The sequence below is a fragment of the Piliocolobus tephrosceles genome, chromosome 6, assembly GCF_002776525.5.
Source record: "Piliocolobus tephrosceles isolate RC106 chromosome 6, ASM277652v3, whole genome shotgun sequence".
Taxonomy (NCBI): Eukaryota; Metazoa; Chordata; class Mammalia; order Primates; family Cercopithecidae; genus Piliocolobus; species Piliocolobus tephrosceles.
In genome coordinates, this window is record NC_045439.1 from 52,139,589 (window position 1) to 52,164,973 (window position 25,385).

Genomic DNA, 25,385 nt, shown 5'->3' on the forward strand with positions numbered 1-25,385 from the left:
GGCAGTAACATGGTCCTGGTACACATGGCTTCCTGGCCTCCACACTCACAACACTTGTCTGAATCCACTGAATTCACAACGTCATTCTCCCTTTCACAAAAGTTATTCTTTTTATTAAGAGGGAGTGGGAAGCAAAATGAGGAAGAAAATTAAGGGTTTTTTTTAAGAAAGAATATAAAGAAAGAAAAGCATGTTCCCATAAATTCCCAGAAACTTTACAACTATTACAAAAAAAAAGAGATAAGAATGGGAGGGGGGAGTTGTCCTAGCTACCAAATTCTACTTTGTGATACTTGATAAAAGCTGGTCTACTTAGTAAATTATGATATCATGACCTTAGCTATACCCATTTACACATATAAGACACTCTCTCCTCCCCAAATTTTTAAAGCAAAATAGCATCTTAATTCCTCCTATAAAGCCTGGATTCTGCCCTAAGAGAAGCTACACCTTAGTTCTATGGCCTTGGGCATGTCACTATTTCTGAGTCTGACATTTCATAGAGCTGTGATGAGGGTTAGATTACTTAGCACAGTATCCAGCTGATACTATAATTATGCAGGTTCACCCTGTCTACTTTGTTCAAAGCAAATCAAAATTAGTGCTCATTCTTGCATCATCTTTTTTCACAGCTGACAGTTCTTATAATGGTGCTAACACACAGTGAAGTACTCAAAATTTAAATAGCCCATGCTTAAAAAAAAAAAAAAAAGCCTGTAAAGAGAAATTAATGCACATTAAAACATACCATTCTGTTTTCAGAATTTATTCCAGAAGAGAAACTACCTTTGCCTAAATTAAAGATCTTTAGGGGGCAAAACACTGGTGGCAAGACTTGCTCACCTCAGCAGTATTCAATCCCATATCAGCCGACAAGCCCTGACAACTATTAGCCTCTTTACTACTTCCACTATTCACCAAAAAAAGGAAACACATCTAGTGCAAACCAAAAGCAAGTCCCTAATTCTTTCCTGCATTTGCCCCAAAATTACTTACATTAGATTTTAAAAGATTTTCCAAAGAAAACAGAATTTCTTAGTCTTTAACCAATTCTTCTCTAAATCCAGGAAACATAAAACTTGTTTCTGTATCTATTAAGCAAGCACTTAGCACTACTTCCTAATTATAAAGCCTATTCTAGCCACAGAGTCTATGAGTAAAATAGCTACTAAAGGAGTTTAAAAGGCTTGAAAAGACTCCTATATCTCCATACTTCCCTCCCCCCAAACAAGATAATACAGGCCAAGTACAGTGGCTCACACCAGTAATCCTAGCACTTTGGGAGGCCAAGGCAGGAGGACTGCTTGAGGCCAGGCATTCCAGACCAACCTGGGCAACATGGTGAGACCCTGCCTCAATTAAAAAAAAAAAAAAGACTACACAGTCACTTCATGAGAGCAAGGCTATTTAAAAATTTCTATCCTGTTAACTGCCTAACATCATACAAACTTTCTACACAGCCAGTCGAGGCAAACTAACAGATGACAATTATCCCAGGTCCAAATCTACCTATCTGCCTATCTCTATATAGCTGAAGAGAAATATATTCCAAAGAATTACCTCCGTGTAATGTCCTGCTATTCAAACCTAGAAGTTTAGTTGGAATACTCCTATCAGTAAACTGTCTTGAGGTCTCATAAAAGAAACTATCACTTAAGGAGCCAGGACTGCTGCTTTATTTTTGTTCTCAATCGACTTTACACATGTAATTTTGCAACCAGTTTGTGTTTCCTTGCTGCTAGAGCTGCATCTGCATCTTTTGGAGAGTCTCCTTATTTGGTCCCAGTTTCCTATGGCCTCTGATCTGTTGCTCTGCCTTGCTGGTAATCCAATTATCATTCTTCCTATATGCTTAAAACTGATCTAATGCCTATCTTCTGAACTGTACTATTTGCCAGACAGGGACCAGAGTAGTATGGGGAGGGGAGCCAAGAAAAAGCAGACTGTGGTATGGTACACGTGACATGACTCACCTGTTCTAACTGTTCCATAACCTGTCCTGACCAAGTGGCTCAGATAATACTGCCTGGCTCACTCTGAAAGACTTGTTCTTGATTCCAACCTAACCCATTACACTGGGCATGACATTCCTGGCCATGTGCCTTGTCCCTAAAACTTTCTACTGAAAATAGCAGAGTTTCACAATTAATTATGGCCATACTTACAGAAAAGGAAATTAACATTCAAGTCTCCTCCCTAGATACTTTCTCACTCAAGACCTACCAAAGGCCACCGATATAAATGCAGCAATGCCCTTATTTTACAGATGAGAAAACTATGGTACTTCACTATCTTCACATTTAAGAAAGTAAAACTAACAATACTAGATACTGTATAATGTTAACAAAGAAGTTTTTCTTTTTTTTTTATTTTTATTTATTTATTTATTTTTGAGACAGTGTCTCACTCTGTCACCCAGGCTAGAGTGCAGTGGCACAATCACAGTTCATGGGAGCCTGGACCTCCCAGGCTCCGGTGATCCTCCCACCTCGGCCTCCCAAGTAGCTAGGACTACAGGCACATGCCACCACACCTGGCTAATTTCTGAATTTCTGTTGAGATGGGGGTCTCACTATATTGCCCAGGCTGGTCTCAAACTTCTGGAGACAACCAGTCCTCTCATCCCGGCCTCCCAAAGTACAGGCATGAGCCACCGTGCCCAGCCAAGACGACTCTTTTTAACATTGCCCTACAGAGCTGATTTTCCTTGTTCATATATGAAAATCAGTCCACTGTAGTAACAAAGAATCTGGTTTACAACTTCTAATTCACTATCATTTCACCTTACAAATTCTCCTTTACCAAAAATAAAAGGCTACACCTTAAATAGTGACTGGCACCATGTGCTTTTGTAGCATTTAAATCAAATCCTAAAATTTACAAAATAACTTTAGTATATTCAAAATTACAAGAATATTTAGTATGCTTAATGGGATATGAAATTTAATAAAAACACATCATTCATTCTAGACAAAATAATTCCTTCTGGGGAAGATACCTAAAATACTGTGTGGGAAAATGACCAACATTTCATTACAAAGACTTTTGAACTGTTTTAAATTTTACTATGTGCATATATTATATATTCTAAAACTAAGTATACCTATAGATTCAATCACCAACTTACAGGAAATACAGGACATAAGAAAGAAAGTGTTGAACTGAGCCACAGATGTAATCATTAAAATCCAGACTCTTGAGAAACACTAGAACAACATAGTTTCTTCTTTTTTGAGACAGAGTCTTGCTCTGTCACCCAGGCTGGAGTGCAATGGCACAATCTCAGCTCACTGCAACCTCCACCTCCCGGATTGAAGTGATTCTTCCGCCTCAGCCTCCCGAGCAGCTGGGACTACAGATGCGTGCCACCAAGGTCCCGCTAATTTTTGTATTTTTTTTTTTAGTAGAGATGGGGTTTCACCATATTGGCCAGGCTGGTCTCAAATTCCTGACCTCGTGATCCACCCACCTCGGCCTCCCAAAGTGCTGGGATTACAGGTGTGAGCCACCGCGCCCGGCCACAACATGGTTTCTTGAACAACAAAAAAAATTACCAACGAGAGGTAGTAAAACAGACTATAGACTAAAGGGTTAGACTTAAAGGTCATTATCAACCAACTGCAAGGTAGATACTTTATATGGATCCTGATTCAAACCATTACCAAAATAACTATGACATCTGAGACAAATGGATATGTGAATACTAGATACTTAAGATATTAAAGAATGAAGGGGTGATAATGGTATTGTGGATATATACATATTCAGATATAGTCTGTATCTTTAAAAGACAAGGATTCTTTAACATCAGTTATATACATGTTATCCTTATCCATATATAAATATACACACACATACTCATTTTAAATAATCCTTTCCCCCTTTCAAAGATACAGACTATACTGCCAATAAAATAATATCCACTCTGGAATTTGCCTGAGAATAATTCAGGAGGAGGAAGTTGGAGGGGAATAGATCAAACAAACTTGGGCATTTGATAATTTCCCCTCCTACATGAGTAGAGTGGTTGATAACTGTTGAAGCTGGGTGATAAGTACATGAGGGTTTCTTATATGGATTCCATGTTTGAAAATTTCCATAGCTTGGCCGGGCGCGGTGGCTCAAGCCTGTAATCCCAGCACTTTGGGAGGCCGAGACGGGCGGATCACGAGGTCAGGAGATCGAGACCATCCTGGCTAACACGGTGAAACCCCGTCTCTACTAAAAATACAAAAAACTAGCCGGGCGAGGTGGCGGGTGCCTGTAGTCCCAGCTACCCGGGAGGCTGAGGCAGGAGAATGGCGTAAACCCGGGAGGCGGAGCTTGCAGTGAGCTGAGATCTGGCCACAGCACTCCAGCCTGGGCGACAGAGCAAGACTCCGTCTCAAAAAAAAAAAAAAGAAAATTTCCATAGCAAGTTAGAAAGTCAAACATTTACAAAATGTATGTAAATGAAAAATGGGTCATTTAAAAATGATAACCACAAACTTGAATATATTTTAATATTTTCCATATTTAATATATCTATTTTAATATTTTCAATATTTATCTAATATATTTTAATATTTTAGATAACAAAAAGGAATCTGAGGATACTAAGACTCAGATCAATCTAAGTAAGGCAACAGATCAGTTTTGTTAGGTGGGGATAATGGCACTGTGGTTATGGGGGGGAAATATCTTTTTAAAAGACACATACCAACGTAATTAGAGCCAACATGACATCTCTAGAATTTGCTTTTTTTGGATTTGCAAACAGTTTATTTTACAGAAATTCAACATTATAAACAGCAGGCACTTCCCCCTCACTGTCCCTCTCCTCGATCCGTCCCCACCCGTCCCACCAGGTGCAGATCATGCTATGCAGAGAGCGAGCAGCAATGCAGTCCCACTGCTTTGGAGTGAGAGTCAAGAGCGATGGAACCTGCCTGCACCACATCCATCCTGCCTGCCTCGCACATGCAAACGCCTGCTTGCTGCGCAGGCCACCAGAAACCTGGCCCAGCCTGCGCTGGACCCAGCCCACTTCTCCAAATCCTTCATGTTGTCATCTTCCTCTTCTTTCTTCCTGGCGGGTTTTGATGGTAGGGCTATAGAGGGAACACGTGGTAGAGGGACTGTTTCGGGTCCACTGATTTCCAGCAAATTCTTGTCTAGTTCCTCCTGTTCTAGTTCTTAATTCCACCATGAGCTCATCCTCGTCAAACTTCTCTCCAAACCCTACAGGTTTCGAAATTGCTGTTGAAATCTCCTCCGCAAGTCCTTGCTGGTCAGCAATGTCGTGCATTAACTCATCAACTTTATCGATGTCCATATTGTCATGTGCCGCCTTCATGGCGTTGGCGGCACAGCTCATGTTCTTGAGCACCTCGTTGTTGGTGCTGGCATTCTCCAGGGCCTGCCACTGGAACTCGATGGTTGATAATGTGCCGTTGATCTGCGCCAGCTGCTTCTCATACCTCTTCTTACGCTTCGGTGCCTGGAGGGCCGCGCGCTTGTTTTTGGTGCCCTGCTTCTTGGCGGCAGTCAGCTCCTGCTCGATTTTCTTCTCCAAGAACTCCTGTTTCTTGCTGAACATCTCTCCTCCGTGTCCTGCAGCCACTGGATGGCCTCCTGGGGGGTCGGGCCGCCCTGGCGGCCTTACCCCACTCCAGTCCCGAACAGCGTCCGGATCACCTAGGAACACCTACATGGTTGCTGCTCGCCGCGCCAGCCTTCGCTGCCCCCTCCAGCTCAGCTCGCTCCCAGTCCCGCCGCTCCCTGCCGCTGCAGGCCTCTCCTCCGCCGCCGCCCTTCCCAATTTGCTTTTTTTAAAAGATGAGGACAAGAACAAGTAGGTCAAATGTAGGGGTGGGATAAAACTAACTGCTACAAACATAAGGACTCACTGACTCTACTTCTGTGTATGTTTCCATTTTAAAAAGTAGTAATAACAGTAGCAGTAAAATAGATTTCAAGGACTTCCTCCACTCATCCAGGAGGGTAAAAAAAGAGAAATAATCCTAGTTCAAATAAGGGTCAAGTATGGGAGAAGGGGGAGGAACCACTACACCACGGGTGTTCCATCTTTTGGCTTCCCTGGGCCACAATGGCAGAACTGTATTGGGCCACACAGAAAATACACTAACGATATCTGATGAGCTTAAAAAAAAAAAAAAAAAAAAAAATCTCAAAAAAAAAAAAAACACCTCATAGTGTTTTAAGAAAGTTTACAAATTTGTGTTGGGCCGCATTCAAAGCCACCACAAGCTGCGGGTTGGACAAGCTTGCGCTACACATTTAACTCACCTGAGTTTCACAAATAATCAGCAGAGGGCGTGGTGAGGGAAGTTTCAACAATGTTCCTTCACTTACTGGAAGCAAAAAAATTGTTTTGGGAAAAGAATTATTTCCTCCTGCCAGTCCTGCCCTAGACATCCATTTACAAAGAAACTTTCAACATTTCTCAAGTCCAAGAAGTGGACGGCCAGTGTTTGTTTTCTATGGAACAAAGAAAGCTTCCCTAACATCCTAAGACGTACAATTCTGATTATACATACACAGGTTCTGGGTGTGAAAACGGTATTTTTTCATTCCCGGTTTTTTGGCTGTGCTCCAAGGGTTTTTTTTTTTTTTTTTTTTTTTTTGTCGGGGGGTGGCTCTGTCGCCCAGGCTGGAGTGCAGTGGCTGGATCTCAGCTCACTGCAAGCTCCGCCCCCCTGGTTTACGCCATTCTCCTGCCTCAGCCTCCCAAGTAGCTGGGACTACACGCGCCCGCCACCGCGCCCGGCTAGTCGTATTTTTTTAGTAGAGACGGGGTTTCACTGTATTAGCCAGGATGGTCTCGATCTCCTGAACTCGTGATCCGCCCGTCTCGCCCTCCCAAACTGCTGGGATTACAGGCTTGAGCCACTGCGCCCGGCCGGGTTTTTTTTTTTAATCAAGTAATCTTTAGTGAGATCCTTTCTTGGGAAGAAGTAGAGGGTTTTTCAAAGACTTTTATGAAAATATTTGCACATACACATTTTAGCATTTCATGTAATGATACCAAGTGTTCTTTGAGGTTCTAAAAAGAAAAACAATCTAAAATTACCTAATCCTGTCAAAATTTCCAACAGAGGCTATCACTACCATATGTAAATCACATAATCGTTTTTGCTAGTAAGGAGAAAGGAAAATTAACATGCTCTGAGCACTTACTATATGTTAGGCATTTAATATATATTTTAAAGCAAATCTTCCTAACAACCTTAATAGGTGGGTACTATTATTGTCCAAATATTACAGATGAGAAAACTAGGGCACCAAGAGGCTAGTAAGGTGTTAAGTAACTTAGGGCACCAAATAGTAAATGGCAGAACCAGGATGTGAACCCTAGCAGTCTGACTGCAACATTTGAACTACTCTATGTTAATACTGACATAGGACTTAAAAAGAAATTACTGGCCCAGTGCAGTGGCTCATGCCTGTAATCCCAGCACTCTGGGAGGCCGAGGCAGGCAGATCACGAGGTCAAGAGATGAGACCATCCTGGCTAACACAGTGAAACCCCGTCTCTACTAAAAATACTTCCACACTAAACTAATTACCCAAGAACTACTAGATACAAAAATAACAAAATTTTAAAATGTTGGAAAGGGGGAGAAAAAGAAAGGGCAAGAACTCTAAATCTTTTGAGAGAAAAGGGCAATAAAACATTTTAACCAAAAAGAGAAGCTTTGGGGTCATTTTGCTGCTTGAAATATATATTATATATCCTTTTTCTGTTTTGTTTTTTGAGACAGAGTCTCGCTCTGTCGCCCAGGCTGGAGTGCAGTGGCTTGATCTCAGTTCACTGCAACCTTCACCTCCCAGGTTCAAGCGATTCTCCTGCCTCAGCCTCTCGAGTAGCTGGGATTACATGCATGCACCACCATGCCTGGCTAATTTTTGTGTTTTTGGTAGAGATGAGGTTTCACCATGTTGGCCAAGCTGGTCTCAAACTCCTGACCTCAGGTGATGCACCCGCCTCAGCCTCCCAAAGTGCTGGGATTATGGGCGTGAGCCACCATGCCCAGCCCTATATTTTTTTTAATTTCTCATCATTTGCTCTTAGGGTAAAACAAACAAAGCAGCCAGCTAAATCAAATCGTCCAACAAGCCTTTTCTCTGATTAACCGAAGAAATCATTACAAAAGGTTCTTTCTTGCTAGAGGAGTACAGTTTCTCAACAGTTACAAGTAGGATCATTTGAAAGTCTATGAATCAGATTGAAATAAAATGAGGATTTCTGAGAAATGTATCAAACAGGCCGTACATGGTTTTCTTTTCAACACTATTTTAAAATATGTGAATATAAACTCTTGCCTTTTTCATGACATAAACAACACAACAAGAGTTATTCAAAATCTAACTACTCTTAATTAAACCATTTAATTTTGCAGTAGCCCAAGTCTTGGACTATTTTTTTCCCAGCTATGATCAGTGTATGTAATTTTATATTCCATTTTTTTGTACTTATTTCTATGTAATGATTATAATTTAAACACACAAAATTTTAAAAATTCCTTTACTTTAGAAATTTCCACAAAAATAATTTGATTTTCCTTTTGGAAAACCTTGTTTCTCACACCAATGCCAAAAGATGACTAACCACATCATAAGGTAGAGGTCATGAAGCAAAAATTATTGATCCACACCAATTACAAGTAACTTCTTAAGCAATAAATATTTAAACCCACAAAGGATACAACATTTCTATCTCCTGGCTGATAGTACAGGTTGAGAATCCCTGATCCAAAAATCTGAAATCCAAACTGGTTCAAAATCCAAAACTTTTTGAGCTCCAACATGATGCCACAAGTGGAAAATTCCACACCCAACCTCATGTGACAGGTCACAGTCAAAACACAGGCACACAACAATGAAGATGACATTGTTAACACAGCAAAAAAAAGTGCTTATTGCCGACATGATGCAAAAGCATGATGGGCTTATTAGAGAACTAGAGCAGCATGCATTCATAACAAAACAAATCATGCTGATTTATAAAATCAAAGAGAGACTGGTAAGACAAAAACTGTTGTTAATGAGACAAATGACTCCGGAGGAAATATTTTTAAAAGCCATCTAGCAGAATGCCTTGTCTTCCCTAGAGGCCCCATTTCCTGGTCCCTCAATTGATTCTGATGTTTCTTCCGGCCTTAATAAAACAAACAAACAAACAAAATGTCCAGAAACCTTTTAATCAAAAAATAACATCAGAGGTGGAGACTGAAAGCCTAACCTTATTTGCTGATGCTGTTGCTTAACAGCAGCTACAGATATTCTGGTGCTGCTACTGTGCTTAGTTACCCTGAACACATTATTATTCCACTATATTAATGGTATGTCATACTTTTTACTGTTATTTTTTACTTTTTTCTTATACTTACATGTGAATAAGTAAAAGAAAATGACTGCTTATCAGTAGCACATAAATTCAGTTGAGTGTGATGGTGATGCCAAATAACTACAGACTATGCACATAAGTGACTAAGATTGTGACACCTTTGCTAACAGTTCAGTGTACACAAACTTTGTTTCCTGAACAAAATTATTTAAAATGTTGTATAAAACTACCTTCAGGCTATGTGTATAAGATGTAAATCATGCTGGGTACAGTGGCTCATGCCTGTAATCCCAGGACTTTGGGAAAGAGGTGGATCACCTGAGGTCAGGAGTTCGAGACCAGCCTGGCCAACATGGTGAAACCCCATCTCTACTAAAATACAAAAACTAGCCAGGTATGATGGCACACCTGTAATCTCAGATACTCGGGAGGCTGAGGCATGAGAATCGCTTGAACCCTGGAGGTAGAGGTTGCAGTGAGCCAAGATCAAGCCACTGCACTTCAGCCTGGGCGACAGAGCGAGACACTGTCTCAAAAAAAAAAAAAAAAGTAAATGAAACATAAATGAATTGTTTCAACATGGGTCCTATCTCCAAGACACCTCATTGTGTATATGTGAATATTCCAAATTCCAAAAAAAATCCAAAATCCAAACCACTTCTGGTCCCAAGCATGTAAGATAAAAGATATTCAACCTGTAGTACAAACATCAAATTGTTTTGAACAGTGTTGGAACAAACAAAATCACTTCTCCTTTAAAAATCCTTAGTAACTAGTGTGGAAATTTCGTGAGGGGCTTACAATCATTAACCCTATCAGAGTAAATGCTCCTGAGGGCAAAGACTACACTTTCCAATACAGTTATGTGTATTATTCTATAAAGCAGAATTTCAGCAACATAGACTAAAGGAATATTCAAATGTGGAAGACTCAAAAAGTAGGCACACTATTAATATTTGGTAAGTAAACTGAACAGGAGTTTAAAAACAAATACAATGCACAAGGAAATAAAATTAAGCATTATTTCAAGATATCTACACCACAGCCATACAATGCAAATGACAATGTCTTGAAGAAAGCCAAAAATTACACCGAGGTTCATTAATGAAGGCTTGATATGGTTTTCTTCTAAAGGGGAAAAGAACTAAGTTTGTGTCTGCCAAGAACACTAAATTGAATTCACATCGAATCTTCAAGAATATCACTGTTACTTTAACAAACCAAGAAGTCTAACATCCTTTAAAAGTAGAAAGATGGGAAATTACACTCATTTTTTACAAATTGGGAAGGGAAAGAGGTAGAGATTAATTTTCTCTTCTAAGTTATCAATTTGGAAGGGGAAAAAATGACCTAATCAAATTTTCATACAGCATTATCCATGAATACTAAATAAGCAGCATAAATACAAGCACGGGCATTACTCAAATTCAATTCTAACCAAGTTTGACTGAACATCTGACTTATGCAAGACTGAACTTATGCAAGAGTCCAAAATCTTAACACTTTTAACACGAATTCTCACTGGATTATGACTTCGGTAACACCAACATGTATTTAAATCATAGCCATTAAACATGACAAACATGAACAAGTGTTCACTTCAACAAGTGTTCGCTTAAAGGAAAACTTGAAACACCTGAAAAGACCTTTAATGAAATAAAACTGGAATGTTTAAGTAGACCAACAAATGAGCTGGCAGGAAGATTTTAATTGCTAAAACTGTTATCTTTTTATTTAAAGAGGCATGTTCTCCTTCTTGTTATGTCCCTTAAAAGGGGATGGAGGAAATCCCATGAAATGTTCATAACGGAATTTTTTTTTAAGAGATAGGGTCTCACTATGTTGCCAATGCTGGACAGCAGTGGTTATTCACAGGCACAATCCCACTACTGATGAGCATGGGAGTTTTGACCTGCTCCATTTCCGACCTGGAGACCTCCCTTCACCCCTCCTTAGGTAACCTGCTGTTCCTCAACTCCTGGGAGAAGGAACAATTCTTTTTTTTTTTTTTCTTTTGAGATGGAGTTTCGCTCTTGTTGCCCAGGCTGGCGTGCAATGGCAATCTCAGCTCACCGCAACCTCTGCCTCCTGGGTTCAAGCAATTCTCCTGAATCAGCCCAAGTAGCTGGGATTCCAGGCAGGCGCCACCACACCTGGCTAATTTTGTATTTTTAGTAGAGTTAGGGTTTCTCCATGTTGGTCAGGCTGGTCTCAAACTCCCAAACTCACGTGATCCGCCCACCTTGACCTCCCAAAGTGCTGGGATTACAGGCATGAGCCACTGCACCCAGCCGGAACAATTCTTAAAAGAAGCTTTACAACTCCTCATCTTTGCAATTTTTTTTTTTAACCTCATTTGGCCAGAAAGAATGTTCTCTGCATTTTAAAATAGGACAATTAAAAGCAAGATAAACATGATAAAGATGCAACAAAATAAAACAAGACAACTGCAATAAGAACCGAGGTGAGGCCAGATATGGTGCTCGAGCCTGTAATCTCAGCACTTTGGGAGGCTGAGGCGGGAGCATCACTTGAGCCCAGGAGTTCAAGACCAGCCTGGGCAACGGCGTGAAACCCTATCTCTACAAAAGATACAAAAATTAGCCGGATGTGGTGGCACATGCCTGTAGTCCCAGCTACTCAGGAGGATGAGGTGGAAAGACTGCTTCAGTCTGGGTGGTTGAGGCGCATTGAGCTGAGAACGCACCACTACACTCTAGCCTGGGTGACAGAGAACCTGTCTCAAAGAAAAAAAAAAAAGTAACATAAACAACATTTTAGGTAACCACAAACACTCGAAATCCAGAGGCTAGGTCCCTGACTCAAATAAAAAGAGAAGAAAATAAATCATTTGTTTTTTTTGTTTTGTTTTTTTTTTTGAGATGGAGTTTCACTCTTCTTGCCCAGGCTAGAGTGCAATGGCACAATCTTGGCTCACTGCAACCTCCACCCCCTGAGTTCAAGAAATTCTCCTGCCTCAGCATCCCGAGTAGCTGGGATTACAGGCATGCACCACCACACCCGGCTAATTTTGTATTTTTAGTAGAGACGGGGTTTCACCATGTTGGTCAGGCTGGTCTCAAATTCCTGACCTCAGGTGATCTACCCGTGTCGACCTCCCAAAGTGCTGGGACTGCAAGCGTGAGCCACCACGCCCAACCCATATACTGTAATTTTTAAGTGTAAAAAAACTGTACACCCTACAGTCTTAAAAATATATGCAATTAGCACTAGGCATGGTGGTGCACACTTGTAAGTCCTAGCTACTCGAGAGGCTAAGGCAAGAGGACTGCTTGAGCCCAGGAGTCTGAGGCTGCAGTAAGCTATGATTGTGCCACTGCACTCCAGTCTGGGCAAAAGAAAGAGATCCTATCTCTAAAAAAAAAAAAACCACACACACGTAGAATGTAAAGTTACATTTTAATTTTAGGAAAAGTTGTAACTTCCTACCAGCTAATAAAACAAAAATGTGAACTCTCCAGTAAAGTTAATTTTTTTGGACTTTAATAACCAATTTTATTATATTTACCTAAAGGGGAGAAAACACAAAATGTTAAATAAAAAGAATAAATTCTTGGCCGTGTGCAGTGGCTCACGCACCTGTAATCCCAGCACTTTGGGAGGCCAAGGCAGGCAGATCACGAGGTTAGGAGTTCGAGACCAGCCTGACCAACATGGTGAAACCCCATCTCTACTAAAAATACATTAGTCAGGCGTGGTGGCAGGCGCCTGTAATCCCAGCTACTCAGGAAACCGAGGCAGGAGAATCGCTTGAACCCAGGGGGTGGAGGTTGCAGTGAGCCAAGATTGCACTGCTGCACTCCAGCCTGGGCGACAGACTCAAAATAAATAAATAAATTAATTAATTAATTAATTCGTAAAGACTGCTATTTGCCAAAGAATATAAATAATATATCTGTAAAATTATGCTAAAAGAAAAAGTGACAGAAATTAACTAATGCACTTAATACCTGGCATATAAAATATGCTATAATAAATCGGCTGTGAAATTCCACAAGTTAAAAATGTTGGTGTATTTTTTTAGCTTTTTAATCAATCTAATCATAGCCTATGTTAAGTAAAACACAGCAAAGAAAATGTCAAATGATAGATTCCTTAAAGCATAAAGCTCTAAGGCCCTCTCTGGACTTATTTTCAGGAAATATGTCGATAGTCCTTTGTTCCACAAATGAGCTAAAATATAGTGATGATGGTAGAGCTCTTCATCCAAGAAAGAAGACAGTCTGAACAAGAGAAACCTATTCCCTAGGGTTAAAGTGACTGGAGTTTGTAAAAAAGTACTGAAAACCTCCAGAGAATAATCCTGATGACTGAACTTGAAATAAAACCTCTTGCCCTACTTTGGAAACAAGTTTGCCTCTCCTGATTTCTGGACAATAAAGAAAAAGTGTCCTCTGAGACTACCTTATGAAACTCAAATTTCATCTTCAGAAACTCCAGCTAATCAATAATTCCCTATTCTGTAGTTCCAAGAATGATTCTACAGTTTCAAATAAACTATTCTATAAACAAAATATTTTTAATTGTCATAAAGCAAATGAACACCAACTCCTACAAATGAATCTGCTAAAAAGCATCTAAGTAAACAAGCAGAGTACAAAACACAGCAACTGCTTTTTTTTCCGGGGACATTGTCTAGAGTCACTCATTGTCTAGAGACATGGTCCAGTGTATGACATAAAATCATCAGCTTTCCTACAATACAGCCTTCAACAAAAATAGGGCGACCCAAGGCCCTGGCAAGAGAACTGTCTACCCACCAAGAAGGTTGAGAAAGACACAAAATCGGCATGTGGCATGTGCCCAGCCAGTCTTCGAAGCGTTTGTGCTCTGAGATTTAAAGTTCTTATAAGGTTGTCTACAAGGAAAAAAACATGTCAGCAGGGCCTATCGTGGTCCGATGTGTGCTAAATGAGTCCATGACAGGATCAAGGGTGCCTTCCTTATCAAGAAGCAGAAAATCATTGTGAAACTGTTGAAAGTACATGGTCAAAAAGCTAAATTTGGCCGGGTGCAGTGGCTCACGCCTGTAATCCCAGCACTTTGGGAGGCCGAGGTGGGCAGATCATGAGGTCAGGAGATCAAGACCATCCTAGCCAACATGGAGAAACCCTCTCTCTACTAAAATACAAAAAATTAGCCGGGCATGATGTGGCCTGTAGTCCCAGCTACTCGGTAGGCTGAGGCAGTGGAATCTCTTGAACCCAGGAAGCGGAGATTGCAGTGAGCCGAGATTGCACCACTGCGCTCTGGCCTGGTAACAGAATAAGACTCTGTTTCAAAAAACTAAACTAAACTAAACTAAAATAAAATAAAATAAATAAAATAAAATAAAAATTAAAATAAAAAAAGCTAAATTTAAAAATGAAACTTTTTGGAGTAAACAATTAATTTCAAAAAAACATAAAGCTACAAATTTACATAGCCCAGCTATCCAGCTATGTCCTTTCTAAAGATAAGGAAAAGCCAAGTCTTCGATGTGTGCCTATAATTCAGGGATAATATATGAAGCTTAGAATTTATTAGGGGAGATAAGGCTCATTACATGTGAAACAAAGAGCAACAAGCAACAGTATACAATGAAATGCCAACGTGCTGAGTGGCTAAGTACTCAATACACACACCACAGGAATGTGGGAAATGGTAAGGATGTTACAGAGGGATTGGTGAGTCCAACAAGGTTTTATGGGAACAGACTTCCCAAAACAGATGTTATATTTGGAGAAATGAAAGGAGAAAGCAAGGCTGAGGAAACTGCCTCAATACCAGGTTTATGACAGGGAGTCCCAGAAAATGGAGAGGAAGGGTGGGACCATCTTATGACGTCTAAACCTAGGCAGGTTTTCATTTGGAGAGTAATATCATCATCCCACTGGAATTTTTGTTCAACTAACCTGCCAACTGTGTATAAGACTGAAGGGGGCAAATATGGAACTATAAAAAACCATCACAGACACAATTACAGAAATCTAAATTCACAATGATCATTGGTCTAGACTTGTGCTATCCAATACAGCAGCCACTAACCACATGTTGCCTTTGGCACCTGAAATATTAGTAGTCTGAACTGAGATGTGTGTTTTTTTTTTTTTTTTTTTAAAGGAGATGGGTCTCACTCTGTCATCCAGGCTGCAGTTTAGTGGCACGATCATTGCTCACCATAACCTCAAACTCCTGTGTTCAAGAGATTCTCCTGCCTCAGCCTCCCAAGCAGCTAGGACTACAGGCATGGGCTATCATGCCCAGAGGGATATGCTTTCAGTGTAAAATGCACACCAGATTTCAAAGATGTTATATGAAAAAAAAGACTAAACTATTTCAGTAATTTTTATATTGATTACAATGTGAAATCATGTTTTGGATATATTGTGTTAACATATTTTTAAAATATTTTTCAACTGTTTCTTTCTTAATGTGGCTAACTAGAAAATGTTAAATTACATACATACAAGGTTCATATTATAGTCAACCCTCAGTATCCATGGGGGATTGGTTCTAGGACTTCCCATGGACACCAAACTCCGTGGATGCTCAAGTTCCTGATATAAAATAGTGTAGTATTTGCATATAAACTATGCACATTCTACTGCATACTTTAAATAAACTCTAGATTACTTAAAATACCTAATACAATGCAAATGCTATGTAAAGAATTACGCTGTACTGCCATGACAAGAAAAAATATCTGTACATGTTCAATACAGATGTAATTTCTTTTCCTCAAGTATTTTCAGTCTGAGGTTGGTTGGATACATGGATGCTAAACCCACAGACAGAGGGCTATTTCTACTCAACAGCACTGCTCTACATAGTTATCTCAACTTTTCTGATTCTCCCATCTCCATTTTTTAAAACATTTTTAACATGTACCCACAAATATGAAATGTGATATATATACATGTACCACCGTACATGATATATATATACATGATATATACACATGTACCACTGTGCGTGTGTATATATCTACGTACCTCTGTATATGATATATATACAGTAGTACATGTATATATATCATGTACTAATATATTTTACATGCATATAAAATGCACATAAATACTAGTAGGATGAGAAGAATAAACAGAAGTTTCAATATTTTTCTTTCCACAATCCAATGGACTAATCCACACACTACCACACTGGAGGTTTAAGATATTATCAAAGAGACTAAACAAAAAAAGGCAAATGCAAATGAAAGTTTCACTAAAACTTAACGACCGGTTGACCATGGAAGTAAAGGGAGAGGATGGACATAATGCTATTTGCTACTCAGTATCTACTGGCTCTTTATTTTTTTTGAAGGGGAGGGGCACTTAGCATTCTTCCAGATCCTGCCATCCACTGCTTCTTGACTTTCCCTTGGAAATACACTTCCTCTCCCATGATGCTGCTTAGGAGAGAATGACCCCCAGCTCCAGAGGTAGGCCCAGGCTCACTAAACTAATTAGCAAATCCTATTTCTCTTGCTTTAATCATTGATTCAGAAATGACAACATAACCCAAAGTCAATGAGACACAAGAATACATTTCTTGAGCTTCCAGAAAGAGAAACTCTCTTCTAGCAGTGGTTCTTAAGCTGAGGCTCACAGACACTCCAAGGGTTTATATATAGAATTAAGGGTGTCTTTAAACTCAGATGAGAAAAACAAATTACATCTTTAACCTCCAACTGAAATTTAGCATTTCCTTTTACTGTGAACTCAGCCAACACACCACAATAGTATTATATTAGCAATATCTGTTCATTTTGTCACCAGTAGAAATCACAGATATTTATTTTCCTATCACATGATCTTTGGTTGCAGATACCTCCAAATAGTGATAATACTCATCACCACTTGGAAATTATTAGACCCCACTAAATATATACATATTATATATATGTGTATATATAAATATACATATATTTATATATTTTTTAATATATACACATATATATATATATATTTTTTTTTTTTTGACGGTCACCCAGGCTGGAGTGCAGTGGCACAACCTCGGCTCACTGCAACCTCCATCTCCCGGTTCAAGCAATTCTCTGCCTCAGCCTCCCAAGTAGCTGGGATTACAGGCGCTCACCACCATGCCCAGCTAATTTTTGTATTTTTAGTAGACGAGGTTTCACCACCTTGGCCATGCTGGTCTCCATGCTGGCCATGCTGGTCTCCTGACCTCATGATCCACCCGCCTCGGCCTCCTAAAGTGCTGGGATTACAGGCGTGAGCCACCACACCTAGCCTTCACTGAATCTTTTTATAAAGAAACAGGGTGAGCATGGTGGCTCATGCCTATAATCCTGGCATTTTGGGAGGCCAAGGCAGGAGGATGGCTTGAGCCCAACAACTCGAGACCAGCCTGGGCAACATGGTGAGACCTCATCTCTACAAAAAACTTAAAAGTTAGCTGGGTGTTGTGGTGTCCACTTGTGGTCCCAGCTACTTAGAAGGCTGAGAAGATTACTTGAGTCTACAAGGTTGAGGCTGTAGTGAGCCGTGTTAGCACCACTGTACTCCAGCTTAGGCAACAGATCAAGAACCTGTCTCAAAAAAAGAAACAGATATTACCAACAATTTTTTAAAATACTTTCATAACTATATTTTAATGTAACTAGTTTTCTTTGTACAGTAGTCCTATATATTTTCCTCTGGACTTGACAGCATGAGGATGTAGCGCTTGAGCTGCAACAAACGTGAACACAAAGGGACCAAAACCACGGAAGCTGAGCTCATTAACTAAAGGAAGAGAAAGATGAAGTCTGATCACATAAGTATAACCGAATCAAGCTTCACCTTTGGAATTTTTAATATTGTGAGCCAGTGAATTTGAGTTGGTTTTCTGTTATATCAGCATTACAAAATCTAAATGATACAGTTTTCAATAGTTTCTACCTCCGAAAACCAGAACAATACCCATGCCTTTGGACTGAAAAAGAAAACTTAGAAAAGGCTTAACTTTGTCACAATGAGGGAATCTGGGGAAAATGAGTTCAGTTCCTCACAAACTGAATGTACAGCAGACTCAATACTCCAATCAAGCTCTCACATGCACTTCCTATTTTATATATAGGCAATGCTAAGGTTTCACATATGACCTAAGTATGGGCAAGCAGACATACCTGCATAAGATACAGAGAACAGAAAGTACAGTCCTACCCAAGGAAGTTAAAGTTCTGATGGCAGCTTTCTGATTCAACAACATGGTTCTCGGTGGTGTGGAGGCAGTAGCCTCCTTGGCAGGTCAGCTCTGCAGTGTCATTCAGGCGTTTGTTTCTACAAGTTCAGACTAATCTGTTCATTTAGCCCACTCAAAGTTTACAATCTCTTTCTCTCAATAAATCCTGTTTGCTACAACTACTTAAAGCAAATGCTCTTGCTACATGGTCCTGAATAAGTCAAAGTAAAAAGGGATATACAAAAGAAGCATCTTCTTAGTAGTCAGAAATCCAACAAGAGTTAACAGTTTATGAATAAAAACGTAGGCATGACTTGGATAGAATTATAACTGAGAAGTTATAATTACCCAAAAGGTAAGGGCTGGATTATAAGAAGGAATAAAGGTTCAAGAACACAGCGTTAGATAGTCTGGATCTGGAAGAGAAAGAATTGTCAGAAAAGCTGAGAAATTAGAGATAAGCAAAGAACTAAGAGAAGAGAGAACTCAAAACCCGAAGTCTTCTATACAACCAAGTACCAAAGACGACAAACAGGATAAAGATTTAACAGAAAGATCTGTGAAAAACATTACTTCTTTCCTCAAAAACTATCACTGGGTACAAAATAATACTCAAACTCCTTCCAAAGCCTGGTCCCAACCACCTTGCCTGCTACTGTTCCTTTATACAAAAGCTTCTAGTCAGTCTTTAAAAAAATAAAAATAAAAAATTCTTCTCTGGATCCTTAAATAAAGGCCTGTCCTTGTTCAGTCAGGCTGCTATAAAATACCTTATGATGTGTAACTTCTATGCAACAGAAATGTATTGCTGACAGTTCTGGAGACTGAGAAGTCCAAGATGAGTGCACTGGCAGATTCAGTGTCTGGTGAGGCCCTGTTACTCAGAGATGGCACCTTACAGGATGGAAGGGACAAAGAGCTCCTCAAGCCTCTTTTACAAGGGCATTAACCCCACTCATGACTTAATCACCTCCTAAAGGCCCCAGCTCTTAACACTATCACACCGGAGATTAAGTTCCAACATTTAAATTTTGGAGAGACACCAACACTCAGACCTTAGCAAGACCCACTCCTAAGAAACTTTCCTTCTCTGAATTCATGTAACATTTACTTACCTCTCTTCAGATACCTAACTAAAACCCAAACTAAGCCCATGGTACATGCCAGTTACTCAGAAGGCTGAGGATCGCTTGAGCCCAAAAGTTCAAGGCTGCAGTACACTATAATCAGGCCTCTGAACAGCCACTGCACTCCAGACTGGGCAACATCTAGTCTCTTAAAAAAAAAAAAGCAGCCGGGCATGGTGGCACACACCTGTAGACCCAACTACTCAAGAGGCTGAGGAAGAAGGATGGCTTGAGCTCAGGAGCTCAATGTTACAGTGAGCTACGACTGCACCACTGTACTTCAGCCTGGGCAACAAAGCGAGACTGTCTTAGAAAAACAAAACAAAACAAAAAATTGAATCACAGAGAGAGCAAGAGCTATGTTCTTCATTTCTTTATACTCTGAACACCAAGCACAATGCTACCCTAATGTACTTCTAACAAAGCAGATCATTTGAACAAGCAGTTTCAGAAGAAACTAGTAGAAATAAGACTGCAGGAGATTCAAGAGCTAATGAAATTAACCTACAAGGTGCAGGAAGGAACTTTTTGTGGTGATGGAATGTTCTATATTTTGACAGGGATATAGGGGTTACACAGATGTATGAACTTGTTCAAACTAACAGAATGGTATACCTAAGATTTGTACATTTCACTATATACAAGTTTTGTCTAAAAACAAGTAAACAAATTTAATAATAGGCATCGGGAAATGTCTAGGTGTAAAGTATACTTTGAAATACAACAAAAACAAAGGGATTGATGAATGGATAGACCGATAGATAGGCAATAAAGCAAATATAGCAAAATATGACTAACGATATAGGGATGGTGGGTATTTAGGTATGCAATGTACAAACAATTCTTTCCACTTTAATGAATGAAATGTTTCACTATAAAATCCTCCAGAAAGAAGCAAACACTGGAAATGAAGGCTGTGAGAGGCTTGTGTATTTCCCAAGTTCATCAATTAAAGAAAAGGATTGACTTCAAAGGAAAAGAAGGTATATGCGAAAGGAGAACAGGTGTTCGGGTTGTCCCTTTTTTCTCTGCTTCTAATTTTAGATTGCCTATACAGACTAGTTCTGGCCTTGAGCACTTGTTCTTGCCTCTAAGGAAGCCCGAACTCAGTAAGTTCCATTCATTCTAGCACAATCTCAATCTGTGGTATCTAGACCCTTTGTCTTGGGCTATAATAAGCTATTCCCTATTCTTTTTAACTGAGTTTCTAATACCTCCTCAAATTGACCTTTAACTAACACCTCTGGCCAATCTAGCATAACATAAATAGTTTATCCTCTTTTTTTTTTTTCTTTTTCCTGAGACAGAGTCTCGCTCAGTCGCCCAGGCTGGAATGCAGTGGCGCGATCTCAGCTCACTGCAAGCTCCAACTCCCGAGTTCACACCATTCTCCTGCCTCAGCCTCCCAAGTAGCTAGGACTACAGGCACCCGCCACCGCACCCGACTAATTTTTTGTATTTTTTTTTTTTCAGTAGAGATGGGGTTTCACCAAGCTAGCCAGGATGCTCTCGATCTCCTGACCTCGTGATCCGCCCACCTCGGCCTCCCAAAGTGCTAGGATTACAGGCGTCAGCCACCGCGCCTGGCCAATAGTTTATCCTCTTGACCCAACTCTAGCCTCTCACACCCAAGACCCACCAAAGCAAGGCAATGTTAATTTGTTTTAAGGGTCCTTGCAGGAAGGACATTTCATCCCTGTGTCACAGATCCTGAGTATGTGGCACAGAAATCCTCAAAAAAAAATTTGCTGGATGAATGAAATCCATACCTAAAAATGCAATAACCACACTTACATAGCACTTAGTTTCATATTTACAACTATACTATACGGAGGGTAGGAAATGTACATGTTAGGTTTCTGAAACTGAATATTTTTAAAGGGACTAATGAGAGCCTCTTCTGTGGAGCATTAACTAGAAGATGGAGGTTGGAATGAAAGGTTGATAAGTTCTTTTAACAAACACTAAGAAACAACTACACTGTATTAATGCTTTCCTGGAAAATACAGTATGTCATCAGCTTCAAAATACCATAAGCATTAACTAAAGGGGAGAAGATAAATTATGCAAAGATAAGAACTGACAGGAATTCAATTTCCAGATGACCTAAATGCATTTCAAGTTAATCTGCTCTTTTTTGTTTTTGTTGCTTCCAAAGGATTGCAGATTATGCACTTGCTAAATTTTGCCTTTGTCACACATGACCTAACAAGGAAGGCATTCATCATACCATAGTAGCTTCCCTCAAGTATCTGGTTCTAAACAGCTGCAAATTTTGGAAGATAACACTAAATGATGTCTCTAAAGATAACTATGTTCTCTCCCAAACAAATATTAAAACAAGATTAAAATTTACTAGAATATAAAAACTGTCAAATTAAGCTGGCTGAACATAAATTAAGTTTAAAAAAATAAAGTAAAAATTTTATAAAAATTTAAATCCTAAATGTTAATAAAATAATTGATCCAATAAACATATCCTGAGGAATTTCTACAATATTCTCATTCTTGACATTTGCTTTTATCCATCAGAAAGATGCCACATAACAAATGACTTTAATTTAGTGCCTTCAAATTACATAAGTGAATGACTTAAAATAATAAACCAATCTCAAAATTAATTTCCATAAAACCATTTATATGAAGTAAGAGCAGCTTCCCAGACCCAAAACTGGAAAGCATGGGTGAAAAATATCCTGCCAAAAATAGAAACAGACTGTAAAAATGTTTCACACGAGTTATGGCTTGTTAGATAACTGCACAACAACACTCACAAGCTGACTTTTTAAATATCTGTCATGGTTCCTCAGTCACATCAGTATGCCCTACGACATGTATTCTTCACCTATTAACTCATTTTCCATGAGGAAAAAGAAAAACTTCACAATTGCTAAGCAAAATAGAGGGGAAAAAAGCACTGCCAAAGAGCAGGTGTCTCCTTATCAGCTGTAGGTCTTTCAACTCTGATTTAGTTTGACTTTCATCCTTTCCCATTCATACTAGTACACCTGGCCAGGAACCGTGGCTCACACCTGTAATCCCAGCACTTTGGGGGGCTGAGGTGGGTGGATCACGAGGTCAGGAGTTCACAACCAGTCTGGCCAACACAGTAAAACTAAATACAAAAATTAGCTGGAAATGGTGGCACGCGCCTGTAGTCCCAACTATTCGGGAGGCTGAGCCAGGAGAACTGCCTGAACCCGGAAGGCAGAGGTTGCAGCGAGCCGAGATAGAGCCACTGCACTCCAGCCTGGGCGACAGAGCAAGACTCCGTTTCAAAAAAACAAACAAAAAAACGAGTACACCTAACTTACACAGAGCCATGTAGCCGGCCCCAGAATGGCTGCCACTTGGGAAAGACACATACAAGTGTCCATTCCGGACCCCCTTCAATTGCATTACATAGTATCTTACCAAGATTCTTTCATCTTAAAGAGAAGGTTGACTAACACTCTTAATATCAGCAGTTTCATATTAATTCAGGTGCCTCTGAAAATCTCTGGTGATCCAAAGGCTCAAATTTGTACCTTTTATACAAAATTTTGTATACAAAATTTGTATATACAAAAAATAATTTGTATACAGAATTGTATCTTTAGAGACTTCACTCAACACTGTCAGCATAAAATCCTAATTTCTTAAAAGAAGGAAGAAAAAAACAGAACAACTTTCAGTAGTGCACACAATTCTGTCAAATTCCCAAGGTTGTGGTGAGGATCAAAATAAGATGTACAGAAAAGCCTTGTTTTGTGAACTTCCAGTCAAATCCAATAGTACCTAACAGGGGTAAATTTTTGCTTTTATTTCCTGCCTGAAAATGGGCATAACTTCCATCTGCATGTTGATGTAAAACCCAGAGAGACAATATCTTATCAATCACCTTTAAAAGACACATGGGGAGCAGGAAGTATTGAGAGAGAGAGAGAGAGAAAAAAAACCCTACCATTACAAGTCAAGGTCAGTGAGGAAGGATTAAGGACTTCTACTCAAGCTTCCTGCTAAAGACACCAATTGTAACTATGCTTCAATTTTAAGCCTTTTGAACTAGATTCTATTTACATTATTCTACCAAGAGGAGGAAATGAAAAGTACTGATATGCTGGAATACCTGAAGAGGGTCACTATGACAAGTGACTAGCTTCTCTTCCAGTTTAGATCTCTTTTGAAAGCTTTGGAAGAAAAACAGTATTCACTGACAAATCATTTTTTTAATTCTGTAATTTCATATTTAAAAGCACTACAGACAACATTTTAGTTACCTATCCAGACAAGCGGTCCTGGAATACGTTATTATATTAAGTTATAGCCGGGTCTTAGTAAGAAAGCAAGAAAAAGGCTTGTTGCTGACTTCTAAACCATGGTAGCACGGGGTGGTAGCATGGTAGCACAGGGTGGGATAGGTACAACCCGGATAAATTAATTCCTCAGGTAATTATTATTTAAGACAAATGTTGGATTAATTCAAACTCCTCCCTCCCTTTACAACAGAAAAAAAAAATCATGTAAGATCCACTCTCTCTCCTCCTAGGCATTTTCTAACAAAAAATGCTAACAAGCAGATAGATGTCCAGTTTAAAAAAAAAAAAAAAAGTAAAGCAAACTGATTTATCAACACTAGAAGTGGTTCTCTTTTTTCAGTAATTCTGATCGCAAACCATCAAACTATGAATTTAGCTTCCTAAAAGGCTTTTTACATTACATCCTCCAAAAAACCTCCTACCTTGACTTAAATTTTTCTAAATCAAATGTCTTATACTGAGCTGTACTCGCAACGCTTGCTGGACAGGAAGTTAAAGAAATTGACAACTATTACATTAAAATTGCAAAATGCTGATATCGAACAACTTTCGATTCAAATTCACTGCGATTCCAGGCGTTCGTGGAAGACAACTTCCTTTTTCTCCCCTGCGGGTACCCCCCGGCCCTTCCGCGAGCCCAGGTCCCCGCCCGGGCCTGCGGTGACATCCCAGGACCCATCTACTGACGTCACAGACACGCGGACCCACAGCTCTATGACTTCATCGCGGACTGGGGACGAACCGCAGTCGGCTTGCGCCAGCCCAGAGGCTGGGGAGGCGTCCGAGCCTCCGTCCCGCCTCGTCGCCGAGGAAGGTTAAGGACAAGCGCCAGCTCACCTGCGCTGGGGCAGGGAAGGACAGAGTGGCCGAGCGCGACAGGGGCGAGGCGACCCAAGTCCAAAGGCTGACTTCCTCACCGCCTGGGGTCCCGTAGGTGGGAGCGCCGGTCCCGTGCCCGCTCACGGCCTATCTGTGATCTCCTCGGCTTCAGCCGGGACCCGGGACCCCGCTCCCTACCCGCCAGACCCTCCGTGGCCCGCAGGGACGCTCAGCGCCCGGGCCGTGCGCGCGGGGAGGGCCGCCCCGGAGGAGGCGCAGGCAGCCGGGTCCCTGCCCCGGACCCGCGGGCGGCGCCCCCACCCCCACCCGCCCGGCGCCCCGGGAGCGCAGGCAGGCGGCGGGAGGGGGCGGGGAGCGGCCACGGTGGCCGCCGCCGGACCCCAGCCGCGCGGCCTTTGCGCCACGCCCCACCCAGGCCCGGACCCACCTGCGCTCCTGCCCCGGCCACGGCCTGGACCGGGGCTGCACCAGCCCGATGCAGTGGTGGCGGCGGCAGCGGTGGCTGGAGGCCTGGCTCGCTCCCCACCGCTGAGGCGGACCGAGCACCCAGCACGGCGCGGCGGCGCCCAACGCTCGCCCCGA

The 25,385-nt window shown here is 40.7% G+C and overlaps 1 protein-coding gene and 1 pseudogene across 3 annotated transcripts in view; both read right to left on the reverse strand.

The window, feature by feature from the left end:
- The window catches only part of FBXO34 (F-box protein 34), a 73,949-nt gene extending 48,837 nt beyond the window's left edge, over positions 1–25,112 (reverse strand). The window contains exon 1 of the mRNA XM_023231139.1: positions 24,801–25,112. The gene's annotated coding sequence lies outside the window, so the exon portion shown is untranslated. The remainder of the gene's footprint in view (positions 1–24,800) is intronic.
- On the reverse strand, positions 4,634–25,385 carry LOC111554811 (annotated as a pseudogene). 2 transcript variants are annotated; one of them, XR_003309794.2, is made up of 3 exons: positions 25,231–25,385; positions 6,289–6,353; positions 4,634–5,804 (listed from the first exon to the last, which is right to left on the reverse strand). The product of XR_003309794.2 is annotated as a charged multivesicular body protein 4b pseudogene, transcript variant X2 (transcript). The 2 variants fall into 2 exon arrangements; XR_003309793.2 differs by lacking the exon at positions 6,289–6,353.